The sequence below is a fragment of the Carcharodon carcharias genome, chromosome 1 (genome assembly GCF_017639515.1).
Source record: "Carcharodon carcharias isolate sCarCar2 chromosome 1, sCarCar2.pri, whole genome shotgun sequence".
Lineage (NCBI taxonomy): Eukaryota > Metazoa > Chordata > Chondrichthyes > Lamniformes > Lamnidae > Carcharodon > Carcharodon carcharias.
Genome location: NC_054467.1, coordinates 133,035,926 through 133,047,710, shown reverse-complemented (window position 1 = coordinate 133,047,710; position 11,785 = coordinate 133,035,926).

Genomic DNA, 11,785 nt, shown 5'->3' with positions numbered 1-11,785 from the left:
CTGCTCTCATGCCCACATGTCCGTCCTTGGCCTGCTGCAATGTTCCAGTGAAGCTCAACACAAACTGGAGGAACAACACCTCATCTTTCAATTAGGCACTATACAGCCTTCCAGACTTAACATGGAGTTCAACAACTTCAGATCAAGAATTCTGCACTCCATCCTCAACCCTTTTTGATCCCATTTTTCAAACATTTGGTTTTTAATTTTGATATATATATTTTTCCCACCTTTATCTATTATTATTATTTTTAAAATTTATTTCCATTCATTGTTTTATCTCCACCTTTTAGCCTATTTCGATCTTTTCACCCACACCGTCCCCTCCTCCCATCCCTCCCCTACTAGGACCATCTGTCACTTGCTCATCCTGCTTTCTACTCTTAATGTCACCATTAGCACCTCCATTAGTCAGTATCACCACTATCAACACCCTTTTGACCTTTTGTTTATGACATCTTTTGCAATGTCTCCTTTGCCTCCACTTATCACTGGCCTTCTATCCAGCTTCACCTGTCCCACCCCCCCTTAAAAAGTATATATTTCATCATATTTTTACTTCTCTTTCGTTCTGAAGAGGCATACAGACTGAAAATGTCTCTTTCCGCAGATGCTGTCAGCCCTGCTGAGTTTTTCCAGCAATTTTAGTTTTTGTTTCAGATTTCCAGAATCCACAGTGTTTTGCTTTAAACACTACATATCCCTCTTGGGCAAGCTTCCTCTCAAGGGGCCAAAGATTCCTTGTCTTTTTGATGTTCTCCATTCTTAAGCCAATTAAATATGATGTGCTATTCAAATATACCAACAGACTAACCTTTGGGACTCAATAGAAATTAGGGGTTGCCCTTTTAGGACAGAGATGAGGAGAATTTTTTTTTTCTCTCAGAGGGTTGTGCAACTTTGGAACTCTGCCTCAGAAGACAGTGGTGGCGGGGTCATTGAATATTTTTAAGGCGGAAGTAGATCGATTCTTGTTAGGCAAAGGAATCAAAGTTTATCGAAAGTAAATGGGAATGTGGAGTTCAAAACACAAACAGAGCAGCCACGATCATAATGAATAGCGCAGCAGGCTTGAGGGGCCGAATAGCCTGCTTCTGATCCTATTTTGTATGTTCATATAACCAACTTTATGGTTATCTCCTTTAGTGATAACAAGTAAATGAAAATGTTCATTGTAAATATTCAAAATAGTCACCAAACAGGACCCAAAAACTAGATGTGCGATATCTGTTCTCATAATTTACACAGAAATGGGTTAATATACACTTATACATCTAATTTGAATTTCATGGTAGTTATTTGCAGCTAAAGTAATATTTGATAACGTATACTGCTGAACCAAAGATGCACATTTCATAAGTCAACCATATGTATCTGCATTGCACCAGCAGCCTAACTATAAATGGTCATAAGAATCTCACAGCTTAGACAGTTTGAAAAGTATTGTTTGTGGTCAGCTCTTGAGGTGCCCTGTCACTGACCTGATTCACAAGAGCACTGAAACAGAATCATAACATTATGCAAATTAGGTCATTAGCAATATTAATAATACATAGCTATAATATTAAAAATCATCATGCTCAATATATTAATGATGTCCAGCAGGATACATTATTGCAAAATGGTAACAGAATGTAGCACTGGCTCTGATATTCTTCAAATGACACAGGTTACATCCACTAATGTTCCCTCATGAATATAACTACAAATTAAAATAGAGCTGTGAAACTGTGTATGAAATAGAAAAGATGTGTCTAATTAGCACAAGAATAAGTAGCAATGGCGAAAATATATTTGTTTCACAAAAGTGATATTTACGGTGACTTTTGAAGCCTTTTGCTTCAAAGTGTTTTTAACATGCTATCAAATCTTTTTCATTTGATAGTTATTTTAACCATTACACAAACATTTCATTCTTAATTGAATTCTGTAGTCCATCAGGTACTGAAAAAGCAATAAAAATAATAGAAGTGCTTAAATAAACCCCACACATTGGTCTTAATTGTTGACTAGAAACAATATTGAGATGTATTTTCTGATTCAGGTATCAATGAATAGCATGTTCATACAGAATTTCTTCAAAATAGTTGAACACTTGACCAAAAATAACTAGAGAGAAAAGTGTGATGAGTAATCGTACATGTTCCTAGAAGAACCTTTCCTATTGGAAAATATATCCTTGTCTTTCTTCTGGTTTTTATGTGCCCAGAGATCTAACAGGGTTGAAAGAGGATAACATTATAAATTGGATTTATCATACAAGGAAAATGCCATAAAACATGGAATGCAATCATCCAGTTCAAAATGTTACATATGATCCAATCTGAAGTGATTTTAGGCAGGAGGAACTCTACTCCTACTCAACATCAAACTCAGTATAAAACTGCACCTCATTTGGCATCAAAATGTTAGTATAACTCAAAGAATCCAGAGAATGGATGATGCAGGAAGGAAAATCCAGCAGATTCTGCTATAGGTTTGCAATCCTCCCTGCCCAGATTTGCTTTTTGCACACTGCCAAGATTTATCATTTGCATGATGAAGTTGAAAATTTACCACAGACTCAGCATAACCAGTGGAAGACCGAGAGAGGCAGCAAATGTTGGTCTTCCAAGCAGACAGTTATCAAAATCTGCAATGCTTTATCACAAGTGAAATCATTGTTTACAAGGGAATTGGATAAATATCAGAGAATTATGAATAAGGAAAGATAAGGAAGTAAGACTAGGAATTGGGATTAAAATAAATATGCTGATTTTAAGAGCTAGCACCAGCATATATAAGTATATAAGTTTATGCGATTCTAACATTCCTGATCTTATTAGCACAAAATGCAAAACAAATTTTAAAAATAGCTGTATGTGTAATATGTCAATGGCAGTGGTGCAAAACAGGCCTATAGAGAATCAGAAACTGGTTTTACATTACACCCAGTTTTTTGTTCAGTGGAAGAGAAAAGGTACTATCAGTCCATTTTTCACAATTGGCATTGACCAACTGCACCCCAATTGTATCTCTGCCTATTACACCAAATGGTGAGTGTCCAATCTTACTGAACAACTCAACATCCTAGTTATATAATTCATAAACATCTACATAAAAGATCTTATAAAAGGCATGCATTTCACCTGATATTGTGAAATGAGTTTGCCCAGAATGGATTCTACAGCAGTTGGAGAAGTTATATAGCAGTTGAAATCATTGGGCGGAATTAGGCAACGTTTTACCCAGCGCCTGCAATGGCGGCTTTTTACGCCATATCATCCCAAATCTGCCGTATTAATTATGTATTCTTGGGATACATGGCGCTCCGATGGCAGGCGGGCTCCGAGTCACCTGCCACGCCGTCACCTCACATCTTCACACCACGCACTCAATTTAAAGTACAGCTGTGCTCAGTGCTTCCAGCCCAGGACTGCAGCAAAGAAGACATGGTCCTGAAAGGCAAGAAAAGTGCAGCCCTCAAGCGCCTTTTGGACGCTGTGGAGGCCTGCTGTGATGTCCTCTAACCCTGCTCTGGCCAAAGGAGGGGCAGCTACATTACCACTCTGGCTTGGTACGTGATGGCAGTGGTGATCAGTGCCAATGTTACATAGAAGAGGTTGGCCATCAAATGCAGATAGAGGATGGATGATCATCCTTGCATCCAGGGTCTGACAACCATCTCATCACTCAAAACTCACACACTCAAGCCCATCACACACCCACTGGAATCTCACTCACTGCCAGCTCAAGGGACATCACCACCCATTCTCTCACACATACCCTCACATGTCCATCGGGCCTCATCTCCTCTGGAGACTGCTTCCTTAGCCCTCACCATCTTGAGGCCACTTGCACAGATCAACATTTGCCCCCCCACCCCAGCCCCCTCCCCATTTCCTGGGATACCCTCCTGCATCAGTACAGCTCTTGTCCTGCAGCCTCTTCCCTTGTCTGAAGCCACTTCTCCTCCTTCCCCAAGCAAGACCTTACCCTGCAACCATTGAAAAGCCACCCAACATGTGGCTGATCTGGTAGGTAGAGACTTACCTGTGAGCCCCCCTAAAATTGATGTGGTGCTGTCTGTGAAGCCTGGCGCTGATGACAGCGAGTGCAGACTGAAGCAATGCCGGCAAACAAACCTTGAAGTCCCGACCAAGTTGCTGCCCACCATGTGCACACCTTATATATGCTGTTGTGAGACACGTCGGCATGTTTTCCCGCCGACACAGACAAATGATCCAAAAGCTGGGGGTGGAATGAGTCTGATGGGCTGGCCTTATAATGATATGTAGATGTATGATAATGAGAATCCCGATGTCCAATGGCGGGGAGTGCGGCCTGCCATCAGCAGGCGGAGCAGACGATAGCAAACTGGTTTTGTGACATTGTGAAACCAACTTTTGGCCTTCTCGCCATATTGTCCGTTCATGCCATGAGCACTCCAGACGCTGGCAGGCATAGAAAATACTGGCCATTGATTTACACACTGATTAAAATGTGCACTAAATGTTATAACCAAATGCAAATATCAGCGAATTTTTGAATATAAGCATCAACAACATTAGAATTTTTTGACAATATATCAGTTATAGAATTTTCCTATAATTGGTTGTGAATTGTTTCTCTATAAACCCCCAGCATTATAAATAAGGGAATTCATTTTAATTTCTCTTGTAGCTAACCAAACTACTTCAAACCATCAGTCGCCTCAAAAAATTAACAAGTATCAATGAAAAGGAATATTGACCTTTAATATTTAATTTGCATCTTTGAACCCACATTTGTAAAGCATGCTTCCTCAAAGTCTAGACACCACAGGAAATCCAGAAACATATCTCAAACTGTCATGTTCAGACATACCAATGAGTGACTCCAATATAACCTGATTGAATACTTGTAGAGAATTGTGCCCAAAGGGTAACAGGGCATAGCACTTCATCAGAGAAGACAAAAGCACTTTAAAAAACTTGATTTCTTTGAAGGCCAGATAAACAGACTTGTAGTTGTACGTACCACCAGTAACCCATGGTACCGCCAGTAATCATGAGATGTGGGTGTCGCTGGCTAGGCCAGCACCAGTAGTCCAGGATTCATGCTACCTGGCACTAGTACTGAGTACTGACTCTTTTACTTCAAGGATTACAGAATCATGCTACCAAAACTTCCACATTGTCAGCAGTGTAGGTAAGGCAGAGTGGACAATTGCAAATGGGGTTCACAACATCGTGAAATTGATTTTTGGCCTTCTTGCCATATTGGCTGCTCACGCTGCCAAATATGCCTGCCATCAATGGGCACTGAAAATTCAGCCCATTTTTTAAATTCATTCATGGGATGTAGGTATCGCTGGCTAGGCCAGCACTTATTGCACATCCCTAATTGCCCTTGAGTAGGTGGTGGGGAGATGCCTTCTTGAACTGCTGCAGTTCGTGTGATGCAGGTACACCCACAGTGCTCTTCAGGAGGGAGTTGCAGGATTTTGACCCAGTGACAGTGAGGAACGGTGATATATTTCCAAGTCAGGATGCTGAGTGGCTTCGAGGGGAACTTGCTGGCTGTGATGTGCCTGTTAATTGTTCTGTACAGATTTAAATCAACTAAGAAAGCTGACATTAAGGGCCAAATTTTAGCTCCCGAGTCAGGAGTGCAGAGTCAGGAAAATTCTCGACTAAGCAAAACCGAGCCAGAAGAATGTGTCTGTTGCAATATTGTATGTATGCCGATGCAAACAATGACGGGTATCTTTAAGGAGCTGCCTGGTGACATCACTATGACATTACAGTGTGTAAGGCTGAAGGATAAAAGGTACTGCATACATGTTACATATTTACTATTGCCTGTGATCTCTACTGCAGATGTTCACTACTGTCTGTGACTCAGTAAGACTTTATGTACACCTTATGAGTCAAGTAATCAGTCTATGTAACTGTTAGGTCACAGTCTAGATCAAAGCGTGTGTAGTCCTGTACATAGTTGTTGCTGGTAATAAACTTCATGTAAGAGTGCTCAACCGGTACCTTTGTCAGTCACAATATCCCGCTTAGCCTAGATAGCATAGAGACATATCTATTGAGGTCCACATGAAGTCCCTCAATATATATGGTGGCAGCAGACGGTAAGAGACCACAACATAGTTGACTGTGTTGGTTGCTTCTAAAGATCTTGTAGCAGTGAAGGTAATTTCTGACGATACCAGAACACAAGGCAGAAGGCTCCTTAAGCAGCAACACCAACTTACCCAGCTCCAATCCAGACTCCTCGAACGAAGGGCAGTCTGTAAGTACAGAACTTTAAGGGCACCAACCACAGGGGACCTCAGTCTGAGTGCTTTGGTTTAGAAACAAAAACCATCCAGTTCTTCAACCTCAAGAACTTGGCATCCGACATTAGGCACAGAGATTAGTTCCAATAAACATCCGAGTTAAGAAGTGAGTGAAGACATCGCTCCAAGCTCAGTGATTTGGATGGCAGGCTTCATTTTATCTGAATGCTGGGATCAGTTATTTATGAGGCACTCATCCCAGCAGCGCAGGCTAGACCATGGGCAAAATTCGCACCTTGGCGGACGGGCACATGCCCAACCTGCTCAAGCATAAAATGACGCCCGTTAACATCGGGCGAGCATCCCAATCTCAACGTGCAATCGTACGATATTTTGGTCGGCAGGCGCACGTGGGAATCAGCAGCGCACCCGCCAACAATTAAAAGGCCTGTTAAGACCATTAAAGTCTTAATTAACTTACATTTTTCACTGCCCACCCAACCTTACGATTGCAGACAGGCGAAAAGGCCAAGCAACCTTTGCACTTTTTAGGAAACCTCATCCATGGGTTTCAACAGCAAATAAAAATAAAACAAAAAGTTTAAAATTTAATTAATAACATGTCCCTGCTCATGTGATAGAGCCCCATGAGGGGACATGTTTTAGAAAATCTTATGAGCTTTAATTTATTTTTCTGAAAACTCTCCATCTCCATGAGGCAGCTCTGTGCCTCAGAGAGATTTGTAAGTATGCACTCGCAGGTGTGCGTGAAGATCGTGCTCTCACTGCCCCCCCCCCCCCCCCCCCCGCCCACACAGGCATTGCCGAGCGCTGTTTCACACTGGGCGTGATTAATTGGCCTGCCAGCGTGAAATCGTGGTCCAGGCCCGATCGTGAACGGCGGTCGGCTTCCCGACTGCCCCCACCCAGTCCCACCGAGTTTGCCCGACAAGGGCTAAACTCTGCCCCATAAGTTTGTTCAAAACAAAATGCACCCCAGGATGAGAGGACCGGGAAAGACAAGTTCCAACGGCTCTTGGCAGGGCTCAGCATGACTGTTGATTGGTTCTGCCATGTTGTTTTATCAATTTCGGTGCCAAAACCAGCTTTCATGACTCAATAATCAAGGGGTACTAGCAATCCAGCAGAATATAATGGCACAGTTTCAGAGCTGCAACAGAAGCCAAGCATAATCTCTGCAATCTAAAGATCTGCAATTTAAAATTCTTTCTCCTTATTTCTAGCCAGACTAGAAGAAGCCAAACAACTAAACATGCAGCAAAGGGGAAGCAAGCTCCTTCCCTTGGTAGCACACCGTTTTGTGGCCACAGTGATACATTGTTGCAGCATCTCTGTCAGGAAGATATAATAATTTTCATAATGTTATTGGAATTTATTGTAGGGTAATAGTGGGGTCTGTGTCTATGGGTGTGTGTGTGTGCATGCATGCGTGTGTGTGTGTGTGTGTGTGACTTAATTGAATTAAAGGCAGCTGATTGGAAGGCTTTGATGTATCAGAAGATAAGCCAGGTTTGACATGTTAAATAGGTAAACATGAGGGGGTGGATGTTTTAGAATGTGAGGTGTAAAGGGAACATTTCCATTTTTAAATAAACTAGACTAGCTTGAATTCAGAAGAGGGGATGAAATCTTTCAATTAGCCAGGAGAAGTTAGGAAACAGTGGGCAGGATTTTTACCTTGTGGGACGGGCGCGGCGGGCCTGGGAGTGACCACGAAACTGACCGCAGTCCGTGATTGGGCCCCAACTGCAATTTCCAGAGTGAATTGTACACTAAAACGCTCAGTGATGTCTGGGTGGGGGGTGTGGGCCGGGGGGGTGGCGGGGGGGGCGGGGGGTGGGGGTGGAGGAGGAGGACAAGCACAGAAGTCAGGGCATGGGCAGCCAGTGAAAACTCCCTGAAGGCACAGAGCTGCCTCATGGAGTTGAAGATTTCTAATGTTATAAATAAAGATTTTAAAATTAAGGTAAAGATATCCCCTCTTATGACTCTGTCACATGAGCAGGGACAGGTTAAAAATTAGATTGTATAATGTGTATTTTATTTTTAATTAACATCAGAAACCTCAGCCCTCCCGTGGATGAGGTTTCCTCAAAAATCCAAAGACCGTAATGTTGGATGGGCAGGGAAAAATTCACTTTAATTCATTAACGGGCTTAGCAGCCCTCTTAATTGTTGACGGGCATGCTGCCGAATCCTGCGTCTGCCCACCAAACAAAATATCGCGCGAGTGCATGATGATGTTGGGATGCTCGCCCGGCGCTATTGCACGCTATTTCACGCACGTGCATGTCAGGTGCATGCCTGCACACTGAGCTGAAAATCCAACCCAGTGTATTTGTTTTTCCCCAAAGATTACTGGTAAAATTGCTACAATGGTAGATTTTTAATATTAGAGAGGTAAAGTCCAAAGACATAGTGAATCAATGGGAATTTGTATTCAAAGAGGGAATCTGTATAAAGGAGATGAGCTTATGTATAGGAAAGAAGGCAGATCTAAGAAGTATTTTTTTTCATTTGTTCATGGGATGTGGGCATCACTGATTAGACCAGCATTTATTGCCCATTTATTCAGAGAGCATTTTAATAGTCAACCCATTGCTGTAGGTCTAGAGTCACTGGTTGGCCTATTCCCTTCTGTAAAGGGTAGGTTTTTACAACAATGGTTTTGTAGTCATCATTAGCCTTTCAATTCCAGATTTTTATTGAATTCAAATTTCACCATGTGCCATAGTGGGATGTGAACCCAGGTCCCCAGAGTATTACCCTGGGTCTCTCCAATACCAATCCAGTGATAATATCACTATGCTACCACCTCCCCTCTGAAACACTTCTAGCCTTTAAGCTTCAATCTGCTGTCTGCAAGCACTGAAGTTAAGAAAACTCACTTTGAATTTGACTGTTCTGAGTATTGTGTTACTTTGCCTGGGTCTTTTAAAATATATATGTTTTACTGTTGCCTTAATGGAGGTGCAACTGGGAGCAATAGGGGAGCCAGGAGTTATCATAATTTGTAAGTCCAAGTATGTGCTTAAAATCATTTTTTTTTCTATTTAATGAAGGTTTCATTTTAGTTTTGTCAGAAACCTATAAGACTCGGTGGTCTTATCACTACTGAATTCAAAGCATGCACCTTGAAATATATATAAATTGCAAAACAGCTGTGGCAGTTGTTTCAAGCTTCCCTTTAGGATTTCAGCAGCTCAGCATTTACCATTGGCTGTGCCATAACGCTCTTCTCCAGCAGCACAGGGACAACAGATAGACAGCAAGTGCAAATTCTCATTCAAAGAGACACAACACACAGCAACTATACTTGTGTAGCACCCAGTGCAGCCAATAACCAAGAACATCATAATGAAGAATAGAGATTTGATTATGACCTGGCAAGCAGGAGGTCTCCCTACAGAATTTCAACTATTTAGACAGAAGATGCACTTATACTTTGTGGATTAGCAGGTACAGGAACAAGATAAAAATGCCACCAAATTACTAATTGCTCTTGGCAATGAGGGGCTAGTGTGCGTAAACTCATCAAGTCTATCTGATGAAGACCAAAAAGACCCTGATAAAATCTTCAAACTCATCACAACCCAACAAAGATTTGTGTTAACTTTAGAATTCACAGGCTAAAGTTCATTTTGTACTAAGCCAAGTGAAAGCATTGATCAATTTATAAATAGGTGTTAGCACAAAGGAGCCGAACACAACTACAATGCCCATGACCTTGTGGAGAGATTGATGGAGCTTGTCATCGCTTCAATGCCCATGAAATCTTTCAGGAAAGTGCTACTAGACAAAACAAAAGGTTACTCAATCGATGCACTACTGAACGAAGATAGAAACTTTGAGGCATTAGTGGCTGGTGAACAACATCTTCAAGCTCTCGATCAGAAATCTACCATTGCCGAAGTAACTAAAACATCAAAGGCACCCAAAACCTGCATGCAGTCTGGTCTTACACACTTACCCAGGCAATGTCCAACATTTTTTGACATGCACAAAATGTGCTTCACCAGAGGGCAATGAGCAAAAACGTGTCACAAACACAATAAACCAGACATGCTCAATGTACAATACTCACAACAAAGAAGGACTTCACTATTTAAAAAAAGCTATTCTAACTCATAAAAACCCATTCAGCATATTTAATTCTCTCCAAGTGCTTAATCCCATATAAATACAAACATTTGCAATCAAAGTCCAACATCAAATAGTTTATATCCGCTTGGAGGTATCAATCAAACTGTGAACTTACAGGCCTCCCACTGTGATAATGGTATGCTGTGGAATCAATTATGCAGCACTAACCATATAATGATAACCCTCTGGTGTTTATCAGCAGACAGCTAGTAAATTTGCAAATGGCCACAGCAGGCTGTTTTACTTTTTCTAAAAAGTTTAAAGGGCTTGAGGATTTAAATGACTTGACAGCTTGTCAGTTCCACTGAGCTTATCCACTTTTTATGCACAATCATGTTTACTCCCAACAATCCCAACGAACACCTGACCATTTCAAAAGGGGCACCTGACCCCTCCAAAGGGGTACCTCCCTCTCCAAATAACTCTGGCAGCTTTATACCTTTTCCTCAAATGTCTAAAGCCCATGAATCATTTTTTGGACATCCCAGTTACAAAAATCGCATGTTTGAGGCAGCTTTTACATATGCAGCTGCCTCTGTGGACCATGGATGTGCAAACTGCAACTCACTCCATTCACTGCTGCTGCTAACCCTCCCACCCTAGCACCCACCACCCCACTTCCCACCTGGCGAAAATGGTGGGTGTTGGGTTCGGGGGGCAGGACTTCTATAATCGGTGCTCCAGTGCCATTTTGGCTGAGGCGTGGAGGCCTTCCAGCTTTAAAAAAATTCAGGCCAAAGTGATTCCTGTTGAATGATTTCTTTAGAACCATGCATGAATTGTATTCAGGCTGATTTAATTTGATGAGAAAATGGTCCCACAGTGCTAACTTGCATCAAATGTACTTATAAATAGTAAACTTAGTTTGCAAGCTTATCAAGTTAAGAATTCAAGGAATTGAAATATCCACATGGGTTCAGCTAGGCATCAACATTTGCTAGACGGACAATAAAGCGGTTCATGGAAAAGTTCCAGTTTCCATTTGTGCAATGACATCAAACTTCCTGCTGCTGTTTTGAATGGTGTTGGTGGGCGTTTTCAGTATGCTTGATGCCTGCTGGTTTCAAAGGAAGTTCTCAATAAAGCTATTATTCTTCTTACTCTCCTCACTGTATCATGATAATCTCCATGTGGGAAGGAGATTCAGATTCTGTAGAGTGGAGCTTAAAACTTCAGGACACAATATATGAATGTATGAAAGAAAGAGAGAAAAAAGACCTCAGGCCCAGCAGTGCTCACCCTATACAAACCTTTCCAACCACAAGTGAGGAAATAAATGGACTAATTCAGTGTAATTTCTGGGAAATTCCCCCATAACTCCATTACACAATGAAGGCAATTCCAGGAAACCATGGTAATCTTTTTTTCCTTTCA